The sequence below is a fragment of the Rana temporaria genome, chromosome 5 (genome assembly GCF_905171775.1).
Source record: "Rana temporaria chromosome 5, aRanTem1.1, whole genome shotgun sequence".
NCBI classification, from domain to species: Eukaryota; Metazoa; Chordata; class Amphibia; order Anura; family Ranidae; genus Rana; species Rana temporaria.
Window position 1 is genome coordinate 427195747 of NC_053493.1, and position 15905 is coordinate 427211651.

General features: G+C 42.7%; 1 non-coding gene across 1 annotated transcript; it reads right to left on the bottom strand.

The window, feature by feature from the left end:
- Nucleotides 1-14433: 14433 nt before the first annotated feature.
- On the bottom strand, nucleotides 14434-14505 carry TRNAR-UCU. Its single transcript has one exon. It is a non-coding gene; the product is annotated as a tRNA-Arg (tRNA).
- Between the last annotated feature and the right edge of the window lie 1400 nt (nucleotides 14506-15905).

The window sequence follows — 15905 nt, forward strand, 5'->3', positions numbered from 1 at the left end:
ATTTATACACACATTTATGTCACAAGCACTCTGACTTTGATCTAATAACTCCAAATGCATTCTCACCTGTCATCGAGTTTGCAACTCCAAAACCTAATCTCCTTTTAAGCTTATTTTGCAACATATCATCACCTTTCTTGATTTCATTTCTGATTTGCTTATACAGTTTTTTCATTCTAAACATTAAAAATAATTGATATATAATGCATAACATAATAATAATAAAAATAATAACTATAGGATGTGATAAAATATTTCCTGCTGCAGAAGTAATTGAAGTTTTTCCCCAAATAGATATACTATTTTTAAATTGATGCCACCAGCTGGAACCTGCTAAAGTGGACCATTGATGAACTACCTCTTGCAAATTCCCTTGCTCATGTTTAAACGATATCTCTGCATTCCTGAGTTCTTTAGCTAGAGCCATTAATAAACCTTGATCCTTTTGAATTACGTTAACCCATTCCCTCCACGGAAACTCATCTATTTGAGACAAATTATATAGTGCCGGACTAACACTAACATTTCTCAATGATAGATGAGATAAATTAGTTCTTATACCATTTACATTTATGGCCCTTAAATCACCTTCTACACAATACAATCCCCGTTTTAGGTTTTCTGTGTTTGTGCAAGAGGAAAAGAAAGTTTGAACCCTTTCTGTATCTGTCATGATCTGAAAACAAACCTTCCTTTTATCTACAAGAGTAGTTAATTCAGAAGAAGCTTCAAATGTTTCTATTCTTGCAGAACATAATGTATGATTATGATAACAAGAATGAAATATCCTTTTATCTTGATTAGGTAAACAAATAACTTTAGACTGAAATTGTAAACATGATGACAAATCTAATTGTTCTAATTCCAAATTATCCTTGTTAAGCGCAAAATCTGTATACTGCAATTTATAAAATAATAATTGAGTATCACTAATTGGTAATCCCAAAACAGTAATTGGAACCAAAATTTGTTCTCTCCCTGCTATAGGAATCATAGAAGAACTGTAACATACATCCTGACTACATCCTAACCATTTATTTACCCATAAATCAGTATGATTTCTTGCATATGCATATTCTCTGGGTAAATTCTGCAATATACCAAGAGGGGTAACTCCACTCTGAAAAGCTTGTGCAATTATTTTAAAATTAGTGGAATATTCCGTTTGAATTTCTAAACATAATCTGGCAATATGTGAATGTTCTTCACTAGTCATTAAATTGAGAGTAATATTCTGAAGATGTAATATGGATGGACCCATTACATTGGCTGTTTTAATAACCATATCTTCTAATATCTGATTTAAGTTTCTTTGGATCTTAAAACCTTTACTTCCCACTAAACCTGCTGACTCAAGATCAGATTTTAACGTGTTAATATCCATACTATTTGCAATGCTGCCAATTATACCTATGCCCCCTAGGGCTCCTTCGACAATACCACGTCTATTTCTGTTATGACTATTGATTCCAAACCATCTTTCAATACCCAATTCCATATTAACCAAATGTCTTTGACATTGTGGAAACCTTGTAGAAATTTTCCATTCTGAAATATTAAAATTCCACAATATAATGACGAATGTTCCCTCTCTCAATAGAGCTCTGGATTGTAAATGGTTAATCTGGAAGGGATTAGCAAAAACACTGTTTTTACCAACACATGGAGTTTTCCTTGGGGACATGACAATTATACTTGCATTAGCACATTTCAAGGGATAGCCTTCTATTAATATGCAGCACTCATATATACCAGTATCATTTAAAGATACACCTGATTGATGATAAATAAATTTATCATTGATCCAATTCACATTACCAAAATTTCCTTTGTGAATTATATTAGTTGTACTGTGGAAAAAACTACCCAAAAACTCACCATTCCTTTTCAAAGTTAACAATGAATTTTGAGGTAAATATATCTGAGTACTACACATCAAATTCAATCCATCTTCATCTTCAATGACTTTTAAAGACTGTGGTGACACTTTTATCTCTGGAACAATAATATCTACCACAGTAATGCTAATTTTGACTCGTAACTGAGTAGATTTTCTTATTACTCTAAAATCCCATTTTCTTACAATGTCTCCCTTTTTATCTCCAATTAGTTTGAAATGTTTTGGATTTAATATTTGTACAAAACTTTGAAAAAGGTAATAATCCTGTTCTACTGGATAAAATATTTTCCCAGAGCTTATCACATCATTATTGACATCTCCAGACCAAATTGTTGAATCATTACCTTTTACAAATAATGTCCAAAAAGCTCTTTTCAGTATATTACATTCAAAAATCTTGGTTAAATTATTAACCCTATAAAATCCTTGCATTTTAACAAAACTTGTTTTCGACTCTATTTTAACTTTGATTTTCACCTCATTACTATGAATGAAATATAATTCCATACAATGCTCATATCCCTGTCCCACAGCTATATACCCAATCAAATCATCAGCTGTATTGACATTGATATATCTAAACCTATCCAATTTGTTATCTACATTAATATCATTGTCCACATTTCTTTTGCTTCTTAATACTGTAATGTCTTTGAGAAAATTGTCAATCCTGTTAACCTCTACATGACTGGAACAGTTTGTGATATATTTTACCACTGATAAAAATGTCAATAGAGAAAAAATGAATCCTGTGACGATGACGATGATGATCAACTTTCTTTCTTTAAGATTTTTCATCTCTTTTGTAGTCATCTTTCCTTTTTTGATCAATTTTTGTAAAAATCATTCCTAGAAAAAAGAAAAGCAGTATAATTTATCTCAAAATATAAATTTTTATCTCATAAAATAACATTATCATCTCATAATATACCATTTCCACTAATCAATGTATATCCATATTTTTGTTGTCTACGTGCATATTCCACTGAATTGAGAGGTCTTTGAACTTCCACCATTAATCATCATGTTTTCTCTATTGCCCCTCTGTGCATCGTAGACAAAAAAAAATTGATTGAAAAACCAAATGACATCTTCCTTCCTGTCATAAAATTCACAGTGTTGCAGAAGATGCTATACTTCTGACACTACTCAAAAAAAAACAAGATTTAATTACACTGTCTGTTATGTATTCCATTTTGTCCCAATATAACTTTACTATGAGAAAATCAAACAATTATTCTTTTACCAAAGTGACCTAAACTCTCATGAATGAATTTAGTGAATTCCCTGAAGGTGTTGAGATATAACAAGACACAAAAACCCATTGAAAGTCATGACGCAACATCAACGTTCTCATGAACCATAGAAGATGTCGAATCAACCTGTAGAGGAACAAAAATTCCTTTTTCTGTTCTTCAGCAAATTAGGGTATCTGTGTGTTTGTTTTCCTTGCAACAATTATACCAATTCAGGTTGAATCACCATTTCACCATGTAAAACCTACTTCCTTTGCTAAAGTCTCTTAAATAGAAACCTCAAAATACTAATAAAAATAGTATAAATATATATAGATATATATATATATATATATATATATATATATATATATATATATATATATATATATATATATATATATATATATATATATATATTGTGCGTATGTGTATGTGTTTCAAACTGGATCAACTTCCTTGTGTGTGTGATTTTTCAAAAGTGTGTGTGTGCGATTCCTATCAGGCTGTCAGCACGTCTGCATGTCTCCCTTTGGCCCCCACCTTTTTTTTTTTTTTCAAAGGAGAGCTTCAGCAGCAAAACCCCGCGAAAAAGGAAAATTTATATGAAATACTTACCGTAATTTTCCTTTCCTGATGGACTCCATGGCAGCCTACGTGTGGGTTAATCCCGCCTCTCATACCTCATAGGACCCTACTCCCATAAAGCTTTGCTTCTCCCAATAGACTGTGTTCCGTAATATAGCCTACTCCAGCAAAGGGGAGGGAACTCCTGCTGCCATGGAGTCCATCAGGAAAGGAAAATTACGGTAAGTATTTCATATAAATTTTCCTTTTTCCTGACAGACTCCATGGCAGCCTACGTGTGGGAAATAACTAGCCATACACACCCGGGTGGGCAACTTGCTGGTTAAAGAAAAGTTTTAATTGACATTGTCAACAGATAAAACATGTAAACCAAAATTAACCGACGATAAAGAAGCCGGTTCTACGCAGTAGTGCGTCATAAATGTATTCAATGATGACCAAGAGGTCGCTCTGCAGATCACTTCCGGAGAAACGTGCCGGGCAGCCGCCCACGACGTGGCCACGCTCCGAGTAGAATGGGCGGTTACCGCTTCCGGGGGAGCCAAACCTTTCGCTTTATAAGCCCCTTGGATGGCATGTACAATCCATGCTGCAATGGTTCTAGAGGAAGCACGCATTCCTTTGTTCTTTCCGTGAAAGGAAACAAATAGATGATCGGATTGCCGAAAAGATGCTGTAGCTTCCAGATACTGTTTTAATACATTCCCAACATCCAAAGGATGAATATCAGAGTCCTCAGAAGAACGAAAGATGGGAAGGACGATCTCCTGGTTCTCATGGAAGACCGACGTCACTTTAGGTTTGTGACCTAGCATAGGCATCAAAACCACACGATCCGGGAAGAAAGTAAGGAAAGGTTCCTTACAGCCCAACGAGCCGATTTCTGAAATCCTTTTAGCTGAAGTCATGGCTACGAGAAAGACCACTTTGAGAGAAAGATCTTTGATTGATTGCTGGTCTAAATTTTGAATGTTTAAGAAAAAGTCCAAAACTAGAGGAAGATCCCATTTGGAGAATCTTGGTTTTCTTAGAGGTCTCAGACGGATAGCTCCTCTAAAAAAATTGTCTGACAAGAGTGTGAGTAGCCCAGGAAAACACTGTGAATGCGGAGATAGCTGAAACTTGGACTCTTAATGAGCTAACGGATAGAGGTAGATCAAGACCCGTCTGAAGGAAGCCCAGAATGTCTTGAATTCTGGGATTACTAGGATAACCATCCATAGAAGTGGTGTAGTCTGAGAATTTTGACCATATTCTTTGGTAGATTCTGTTAGTACTTGGTCTTCTAGCAATCAATAGAGTGGAAATTGCTCCGCTTGGACATCCTAAAGCTTCCAGCCTTCCCCTTTCAAGAACCAGGCCATCAGATGTAGATGGGTTGGACATGGATGAGGAGTCGATCCTTGTAACAGGAGATCTGGTCTGGATGGGAGAGGAACTGGATCCCGGAAACTCCCTGAAACAGCAATGGGAATCACGGCCTGTTGGGCCAGTATGGGACTATTGCCACTATCTCGACTTCCTCCCACCTGAGTCTCGATAGAAACTTGAGGATGACTGGAATTGGAGGAAGGCATAAGCCCTGCGGAACCTCCACTGATCCGTTAGAGCATCCACCCCGCAGGCCTGGGGACAGCGGCATCTGGTGTAATACTTCTCCAGTTTGAAATTGCATGGGGATGCAAACAGATCCACTTCTGGTGAAAAATCCAGTGACAGGATCCAACTGAAAATTTTGCTGTGGAGAGACCATTCGTTGTTGTCGAGAGATGTTCTCGACAGGAAATCCGCCTGTAGATTCTGAGATCCGGGGAGATATACAGCTGTCAAATCCTTCAAGTGTGTCTGCGCCCAAGACATAATTGGATTCACCTCCTTCAGTAGAGACAGACTGCGAGTGCCACCCTGTCTCTTGATGTACGATACTGCTGACGTATTGTCCATCCTTAGGGGGACTGAAGATCCTTTTATCATGTGAAGAAACGCTAGTAGGGAACAGAAGGCTGCGCGAAGTTCCAGCACATTGGAAACGATTTTCTGGGACGGAAAGTCCCACTTCCGTTGGGCTACTTCCTTCAGGCAGAGAGCCCCCCAACCTGTGTTGCTGGCATCCGACGTGATCATGATCCAAGACACAGGAGCTAGAGAATGGCAATTGAGGAGATTTTTCCTTAGTAGCCACCAAGAAAGACTTTCCCGCATGTGTGATGTTATCCGAATCATTTGGTCTTGTGATCTCGGATCCCACTGCTGAAGAAAACCCTTCTGGAAGGGCCGCATCTTCCACTGTGCCCATCTCACTATCGGAGTTGTGGAAACCATGGTGCCTAATGTTAAGGCATTGTGAGGCTTTCAGAAAAGGAGATTCTAGAGCGCAACGGATCCTGTCGCGAACAACTGGGATTTTCTCCAGGGGCAATGAGATGGTACTTAGAGGTGTATTGAATTGGGCCCCGAGAAAGATCAGAGATTGTGTCGGTACTAGGTGACTCTTCTCCTTGTTTAGTAGCCAACCAAATTCGGTCAGAGTGGATATGACCAGATCCCGGTGCATCAATATTTGCTCCTTGTTTTGCGATAGCAGCAGCAGGTCGTCTAAGTAGTGGTGTAGACGAACGCCTCTGGTTCTGATCAGGGCCACAACAGCCAGTAAGAGCTTCGAGAATACCCGTGGTGATGTTGTGAGACCGAACGGAAGACAAACGAACTGGAGGTGAACACTGCCTACTGCAAACCGCAGATACTTCTGGAACTCCACGGCTATAGGCACATGAAAGTAAGCATCTTTCAGGTCTATGGCCACAAGCCAATTGCCTGGTTGAACTGCTTGGCGGATCGTGAGCAGCGACTCCATTTTGAATTTTTCTTTCTTGATAAAGGTGTTTAGATGTGTCAGGTCTATCACTGGTCTCCAGGAACCTGACTTTTTTTTTTTTTTTTTTTTGGACCAGAAAAAAGGGGTGAATACATCCCCTGGAACCAATAGGGGGATCTGTAAATGTCCAGGAATGGCCTGTAGATATTGTCTTGACGGACCAGAAATCTTTTATTGAGGCTGCCCAGACATGCTTGAACTGGAAGAGGCGAGCCCTGACTCTTTCCGTCTGGGCCGGCTCTACATCAAAAGGATTTAGGGGCGTCACGTCCACTAGAAGAATGGCTTTTTGCCGGCTTCTGACCAGAGGGCTGGTTTCTTCTCCAGTTCCTCCTGAAATCACGTCCAGGCCTGTACCGACGAGCCTCCCTTGCCCGATCTTGATCCTGCCTGGGAAAGAATTTCTTCTGTCCATACGGATGACGATCCTGGGGAAGGAACCCTGACTTACCCCCTGTGGCTCGGGTGATGGCGTCATCTAATTTGTTCCCAAACAGGGAAGAACCCAAGAAGGGTATCTTGCACCATGCCTGTTTAGAGGCAGGGTCAGCCACCCAAGGGCGTAGCCACAGCTTGGCAGTCACGGAGGAGAGCATGACCCGAGACACTAGATGTATAAGAACAAGGGAGGCCTCCCCCAAGAAAACTGAAGCCATCTTTAGTTCTTGGACTGGAATGCTTCTGGCTATGTCTTCAGAGACACAAGACAATACAGAGTCCATCTCACCTGTCCAGGCCTCCATTGCTTTTGACAGGGCTGCAAGAGCTAAGGCTGGTTTACAAGCCATGCCAGCTGTAATATAAATGCGTTTTAAGTCAGTGTCTATTTTCCTTTTTAGACCATCCTTAAAGGAAACGGTGTCTTCCAAAGGGAGAGTGACATGTTTCACCAGTCTCATCAAGGCCGCATCAACTAGAGGAGCTGACTCTAAATGTCTCACCTCTTCACTTTTGAATTGGTACAGCTTCGCTATCTTGGATAGTAAAGAATTTTTCTTGTCTGTGCCGTACCATTCATCTGTAATTACATCTCCTAGCTAACCAAGGAGGGGGAAATTTGGGCGGTCTTTTTTAAGCTGGCTGAAGTACTTCCTTTGCTTGGAAGGTGCTTCTACTGGATCTTCCCATTTTAAAGCGTCCTTGACTGCTTTCACCAATGTTAGAACCAGGGAAAAATCAAAACCTGCAGCATAATTGACACTTAACATATCACTGTCTGAAGACAGACTTGGGGAGCGGTTAACCCGAGAGGGCCCTGGAGCTTCAGGATCATCCTGCACTAGGACTGGGGATGGCTCAACAGGAGGAACAACCGCTTGGACGGAATCAGAGCCGTTCAAAGATTCTTGTACCACTCTTCTGACCAGGGCTTCCACCTGCTGGTCTTCACCCCCTCTTTCCCTTACAGCACGGGAATAACATGGCTCACAGAGGGATTTTCTTTCTGGGACCTGGGCTCTACATCCCCAACAGGATTTCCTTCCAGAGTGACTGGAATGGCGGTGAGAGTGGTGACCAGACGAAGATCTAGAACCTTCTCTATAATGTTTAGATGAAGATCTAGAGCTTCTAGAATTTGATTGATGTTTTTGTGATTGAGTTTCAACATTATCTTCACGTGCTATTATTTGCGAAATAGACCTAGAGGGACTGGAAACAAAAAAGACAAAAGATACTCATTTTTTTTTTTTTAAGCCAAAAACCCAAATAGAAAACAGGTAGAGGGAAAATAATTCCATCCTACCTGCAGCGTAAGGTTTGGCCACAGGGGGGCGGTGACACATCCATGGCAGACAAGCAAAACACTACTGCAAACAAACCAATGACACAGGTAAGGCAATGAAGATCAGCACAAAATAACCACAGAAAAAATAACAAGGCAGTGATTCAGCACTGGCTCTTACCTAGTACCATCAAGCAGGACTCAATGTATACTGCTTCTGGATTGTGCCACCGAATAGCTGTATCTGACAGCCATTTAAACCTGCCGCCAGGTTAAAGCCAGCCGTGCGCGTCGCACGCCTGCACAGTGCCCAGCGTCACCCCCACAAGCCTCGCGCGCATGCGCGATCGCGGCCAACTAACAGAACCACGTGTGCGCAACCAAGCCTCGTTCTGGGAACGAGACCGGCACACGCGCAGTACCATCCGAAGGCGGCGAGGCTGGAACGCAATGCACTCCAGCGGCCATAGCTGATTTGACTGCAACAGACAACATACAAAAACCGGCTGCCATGATAGTAAGTAAAAAACTTTCATACGTTACCACTAAAGGAGACCCTGTGATCCAGCCTGGAGACAGTAAACACCACTGTTCGCTCTGCAGAATCTGGGACAGTAGAAAACGACCTCCTGCTAATAGCCAGGACATATGGTCAGATAACCGCTTACCTGCCAGTGGCAGGTTAGTAAGCTCCATAAAGTACTGCAGACACTGCAATATCCGACCAGCTAATAGCTGAGACTTGTTGGACTTCAGAGCCAAAAACAAACACACCATGTGTTAATTACCAGGACTATGAATCAGGGAATTTTAAAAGTAACAAAACTACTTCGGTCCTAGGAGGAGGACAAAAAAGGAACACAGTCTATTGGGAGAAGCAAAGCTTTATGGGAGTAGGGTCCTATGAGGTATGAGAGGCGGGATTAACCCACACGTAGGCTGCCATGGAGTCTGTCAGGAAATTTAAATCACAAGGATGTATGTCACTTACTCCAAAATTACTAAGGATGGACTGTGAAGAGCTGAGATAGGAATAATATATATTGTACTCAATGTTTGAAACAAATAACACTACATACATACACATATATAAATCCTTACTTATTAATTCGATTTCTTTTATCATTAAAATCAATTCCCTTCATGTCTTAAAAAAACTTCAATATGATCTGTTACATTTACTGCACAATGCACATCCACTACACTATACAAGTAAAGAAACAATAAATTCTGTCTCTTTTTCTAAACCAATTAATATTCCTTAAAATTTCACTTCACTTTTCATGAGCTAGACGTTACATATATTCCACTTAAAATCTCTTCTTTCAGAATTGTCTGCAATTCTGCCAGAAAAATAAAATATTCAACTTTCTGATTCCCAACATGAAATCTGTCGAACTTACGTATAAACCTTATGCAATACCAAAAATCATAGCCAAAAAGTCATAACCAAAAATCATAAATTCCATGCCGCTCACTAAGGAACATATCTATTTTTTCCTCCCAGCGTGACATTAGAAGTAACAAATGGCTTATTGTACTTTAAATAATATTGTTCTTCTTGTCTAACTTGAAAATTATACCTCCTATGATTACTCCATCTTACAGAGTAAACTTCATAATGCCTTGGAGACGTTTTGAAATTACGTGACTTCCTGTCACTCACTGACCAACAAAATGTTGTCATATGACCTTTCCTGCGACATAAAGAACATTTGAAAACTTCACCATTAATCATCATGTTTTCTCTATTGCTTGCTTTCTCTGTGCATATGACGATGGATAAACACATTGCTTCTTAGAATGAACAAACGTAACACATTCCTTGTCACTATTGCCGAATAAGAAGTCTTCCGTGTTCTACGAATCTTCCAGGTCATTCACGATACATCGATACTTCTAGGCGCTCGTCAAACTCTTTCCGTAGTTTCTCTCAGTACTAACATGTTCCCCCTTTCGATATAAGGGACAGTTGTAAAAAAACTGCGACAAAATGAGCGACTGGCTGATTGTTGACTTCTAGGTTCTCGTCAAACGTTTCAAAAATTACTCAATACTCTACTTCTCTGCCCTCCGATAGCACTTTGAGAAAGTGGTATAAAATTTGAAAATCGTTCATCGAATGGCTGGCTTAGCCAATGAAATAAAGTTGATAACTTGGCTTCTATTTAAATAGCACACTTACTGCTATTAAATCGATCGTGAGACAGATTCGTGAATAAAAAAACGTGTGTTTAATGTACACACTTAACATAAGTACAAAAACAATTTCAATGTATCAATAGCTTCAAATAAGAGTTAAAAAAAATAAGAATTTCAAATGAATGAGATGTGTGCTTCAAGACTTGTTTCTGTATGCTTGCAAGATGTCTGTGAATGTGAGCTTCTTCTTCTTGATGGTGGCTGAATATGAAAGAGCTGCGCAAGCTATCAGACCTTGAGTTTATATATCAAAGACATTTCTTTGTCTGAATTTCGCGCTCAGAAATATACCCTCCCAAAGGGTGTGACTTATAATGAAAACCTGATACAACATCTGGTTTACATCTATATCAACCTTTACATAGGAAGTGGCTCCTGAGAACTAATCCAAACATTCTGTACATCAGAAGAAGAAATGGCTTGTTTAACCTCTTGCCGACCGCGCTATAGCAAAAATACTGCTACAGCGCGGTCGAGTTACTGTGACAGGACGTCCCTGGGACGTCCTCGTGCACTTTTGCGTTTGCGCGTCCCCTGGGGCGCGCTCGCGGAAGTGTCCGTGCTCGCCGGGTCTAGAAGACCCGGCGCATCACGGATCACGGTAAATTGCCGCGAATCGCGGCTGTTTACCATGTGATCGCTCCGTCAAATGACGGAGCGATCACTTGTAAACAAACCGGCGTCATTTGATGACGCCGGTTCCTCCCTCTCCTCTCTGTACCGTTCGGTACAGTGCGAGAGGAGAGGAGGGGAGGGGGGGGGGAGCGCGGGGTGTCAGCAGCTGCTGTGGGCTGGATCTGTGACAACTGCAGTCACAGATCCAGCCATCCCTCCCTGTGCAATACTCTGCAGTACCATCAATACTCTGCAATACCCCATACTCTGCCATCCCTCCCTGTGCAATACTCTGCAGTACCATCAATACTCTGCAATACCCCATACTCTGCCATCCCTCCCTGCGCAATACTCTGCAGTACCATCAATACTCTGCAATACCCCATACTCTGCCATCCCTCCCTGTGCAATACTCTGCAGTACCATCAATACTCTGCAATACCCCATACTCTGCCATCCCTCCCTGCGCAATACTCTGCAGTACCATCAATACTCTGCAATACCCCATACTCTGCCATCCCTCCCTGCGCAATACTCTGCAGTACCATCAATACTCTGCAATACCCCATACTCTGCCATCCCTCCCTGCGCAATACTCTGCAGTACCATCAATACTCTGCAATACCCCATACTCTGCCATCCCTCCCTGCGCAATACTCTGCAGTACCATCAATACTCTGCCATCCCTCCCTGCGCAATACTCTGCCATACCCCATACTCTGCCATCCCTCCCTGCGCAATACTCTGCCATACCCCATACTCTGCCATCCCTCCCTGCGCAATACTCTGCCATACCCCATACTCTGCCATCCCTCCCTGCGCAATACTCTGCCATACCCCATACTCTGCCATCCCTCCCTGCGCAATACTCTGCCATACCCCATACTCTGCCATCCCTCCCTGCGCAATACTCTGCCATACCCCATACTCTGCCATCCCTCCCTGCGCAATACTCTGCCATACCCCATACTCTGCCATCCCTCCCTGCGCAATACTCTGCCATACCCCATACTCTGCCATCCCTCCCTGCGCAATACTCTGCCATACCCCATACTCTGCCATCCCTCCCTGCGCAATACTCTGCCATACCCCATACTCTGCCATACCCCATTACTCTGCCATACCCCGTTACTCTGCCATACCCCGTTACTCTGCCATACCCCGTTACTCTGCCATACCCCGTTACTCTGCAATACCCCATTACTCTGCAATACCCCATTACTCTGCAATACCCCTTACTCTGCAATACCCCGTTACTCTGCAATACCCCGATACTCTGCAATACCCCGATACTCTGCAATACCCCGATACTCTGCAATACCCCAATACCCTGCGCAATACTCTGCAATACCCCAATACCCTGCGCGATACTCTGCAATACCCCAATACTCTGCAATACCCCCAATTCCCAAATACTCCGCAATACCCCAATACTCTGCAATACCCCCAATACTCTGCAATACCCAAATACTCCGCAATACCCCAATACTCTGCATATATAATGTTTTGGGGTTCTATGTAATTTTCTAGCAAATAAATTGTGATTTTTCCATGTAGGAGAGAAATGTCAGAATTGGCCTGGGTGCTCCAGAACGCCTGATGGCGCTCCCTGCATGTTGGGCCTCTGTATGTGGCCACGCTGTTTAAAAGTTGCACACATGGGGTATCGCCATACTCGGGAGGAATAGCAGAATGTGTTTTGGGGTGTCATTCGTGGTATGCATATGCTGTGTGTGAGAAATAACCTGCGAATATGACAGAAACAAGTTTTTTTTTTTTTTTTTTACAGAATTTTCGGTCGTTTTTCTTTTATAGCGCAAAAAATAAAAAACCCAGAGGTGATCTAATACCACCAAAAGAAAGCTCTATTTGTGTGAAAAAAAGGACAACAATTTCAAATGGGTACAATGTTGTATGACGGAGTAATTGTCATTCAAATTGTGAGAGCACCGAAAGCTGAAAATTGGTCTGGTCAGGAAGGGGGTTTAAGTGCCCAGTGGTCAAGAGGTTAAGTAAGAAAAGGGGAATGGTCTGCAGACACAGCTAAAAGCACAGTCTAAACAGGATGTGGCCTAGCTAATCAATTACTGACACTAGACATGGGGGGTAGCTATACAACTTAGAAACAGTCATATGAAATACCTCAATAGGAGAACACATTCCAATCAAATACAATTCTTTACTTACAACATTAAACACTTCAAATGATTCAAACTTATACGTTTTTGGAGTTTCAAACCTCGAATTCAGCGGATTACATAAGAAAATCACTAGCTCAAACAGTCTCGCATTCATTCATATTAACAAGAATATATATATTCTTTATAAAATCCTTCCGGAAGGGATTTTAGAATATAACACACTCTAATGTCTCCACTATAGTCTATGGCTGAGCCCAGGAGCTGACACTCTAATGTCTCCACTATAGTCTATGGCTGAGCCCAGGAGCTGACACTCTAATGTCCCCACTATAGTCTATGGCTGAGCCCAGGAGCTGACACTCTAATGTCCCCAGTGCAGTCTATAGCTGAGCCCAGGAGCTGACACTCTAATGTCCCACTATAGTCTATGGCTGAGCCCAGGAGCTGACACTCTAATGTCCCACTATAGTCTATGGCTGAGCCCAGGAGCTGACACTCTAATGTCCCCAGTGCAGTCTATGGCTGAGCCCAGGAGCTGACACTCTAATGTCCCACTATAGTCTATGGCTGAGCCCAGGAGCTGACACTCTAATGTCCCACTATAGTCTATGACTGAGCCTAGGAGCTGACACTCTAATGTCCCACTATAGTCTATGGCTGAGCCCAGGAGCTGACACTCTAATGTCCCACTATAGTCTATGGCTGAGCCCAGGAGCTGACACTCTAATGTCCCACTATAGTCTATGGCTGAGCCCAGGAGCTGACACTCTAATGTCCCCAGTACAGTCTATGGCTGAGCCCAGGAGCTGACACTCTAATGTCCCACTATAGTCTATGGCTGAGCCCAGGAGCTGACACTCTAATGTCCCACTATAGTCTATGACTGAGCCCTGGAGCTGACACTCTAATGTCCCCACTATAGTCTATGGCTGAGCCCAGGAGCTGACACTCTAATGTCCCACTATAGTCTATGGCTGAGCCCAGGAGCTGACACTCTAATGTCCCCACTATAGTCTATGGCTGAGCCCAGGAGCTGACACACTAATGTCCCACTATAGTCTATGGCTGAGCCCAGGAGCTGACACTCTAATATAGTCTATAGTCTATGACCTTGTATAGCGCTTTTCTCTCTGAGGACTCCAAGTATTGGAGATGGCATTGGCCGGGAATCGAACCCGGGTCATCTGCTTAGAAAGCAGCTGTGCTAACCACTGCACCACCAACGCAAAGGTAGCATGTCTTTAGTGTGGGAGGAAACCGAGGAACCCGGAGGAAACCCACGCAAGCACAGGGAGAACATGCAAACTCCATGCAGTTAGTGTCCTGGTCATGATTTGAACCAAGGACCCCAGTGCTGCAAGGCTCACCACTAAGCCTCTGTGCTGCCCATATGCGGCCTCTGTTCTGGAAGGCCCGCCCCCGCTGAGCGGGGTACATCAGTAATGTCCACTCAAAACTCCTCCAGAAGAAATCCAAACTTCTCCTAATCTACAATCTATAACACTCCTATAATAAAACACCCCAAATAACAATAATGAGGGGTACAGTGGTCCCCAAATTACCAACACAATGGGGGTAAATATTCTATTCACACTTAGGCCTCATTCACGGGGGGGGTAATAATCCGTACCCCATGGGAGGGCCGCATGTACCGCAATGGGGATGCACAGGTGTTCCCAGCATCCCGTGTAGGCAGTCCCATTGCTGTCATCTGGGGTGCAGCGGCTGTTCCCAATGTGACATCTGTGTGGGTGCCGGTGCACGGCCCCGAACGCACCCAGGGTGCGTCCGCGCAACTGCACCCACATGGATGTCCTCTTTGGGGTAATTGCAGCCCCCATACAGGGTACAGATTCATACACCCCGTGTGAGTGATGCCTGGGACTTCTCCATGAAGGACCTCACTGGTGGGAAGAGTTCTCATTTCTCCAGCAAAGAAAGCTGGAAAGACTCCTCCCATACCGGCCTCCAACCTCCTCCCCATAGCCGGTCCAAACCACACCTTAAAAACATACCGGCCTCCAACCTCCTCTCCTCGCCGGTCCAACACACACCTTAAAAACATACCGGCCTCCAACCTCCTCTCCTCGCCGGTCCAACACACACCTTAAAAACATACCGGCCTCCAACCTCCTCATTGCCGGTCCAAACCACACCTTAAAAACATACCGGCCTCCAACCTCCTCGCCGGTCCAAACCACACCTTTTTTTAAAAACCACTTTATTTTTATATCTTTTCTTTTCTTATTTCATACATAGATATGCCTATTCGGCATCCATTTCATTTTATTTGACATACATTATACCACATTTTTATATTCATATACTACTCCAGTGTACGTATATACCTATGTAGGATAAAGAGTTGCGACAATTTGTGCGACGCAGAGACAGATACCGCCGGAACAGATTCAATCGCCCTCTCCCACTGATCTCCATCTATCTCCCCAATGTCTTCCACCCACTTCCTACGGCTTCTAAGGGAAGCATGACTCTGAATTGTTGCTAACAGTCCCTCATATATTTTTGTTATGAGTCCTCTCCGAGCTTCTGCTTGCAGAAGCGTCGTCATCAAAGGTGACGGTAAAGTCACCACCAATGATCGTGTTTGTTGTTGTTTCTGTAG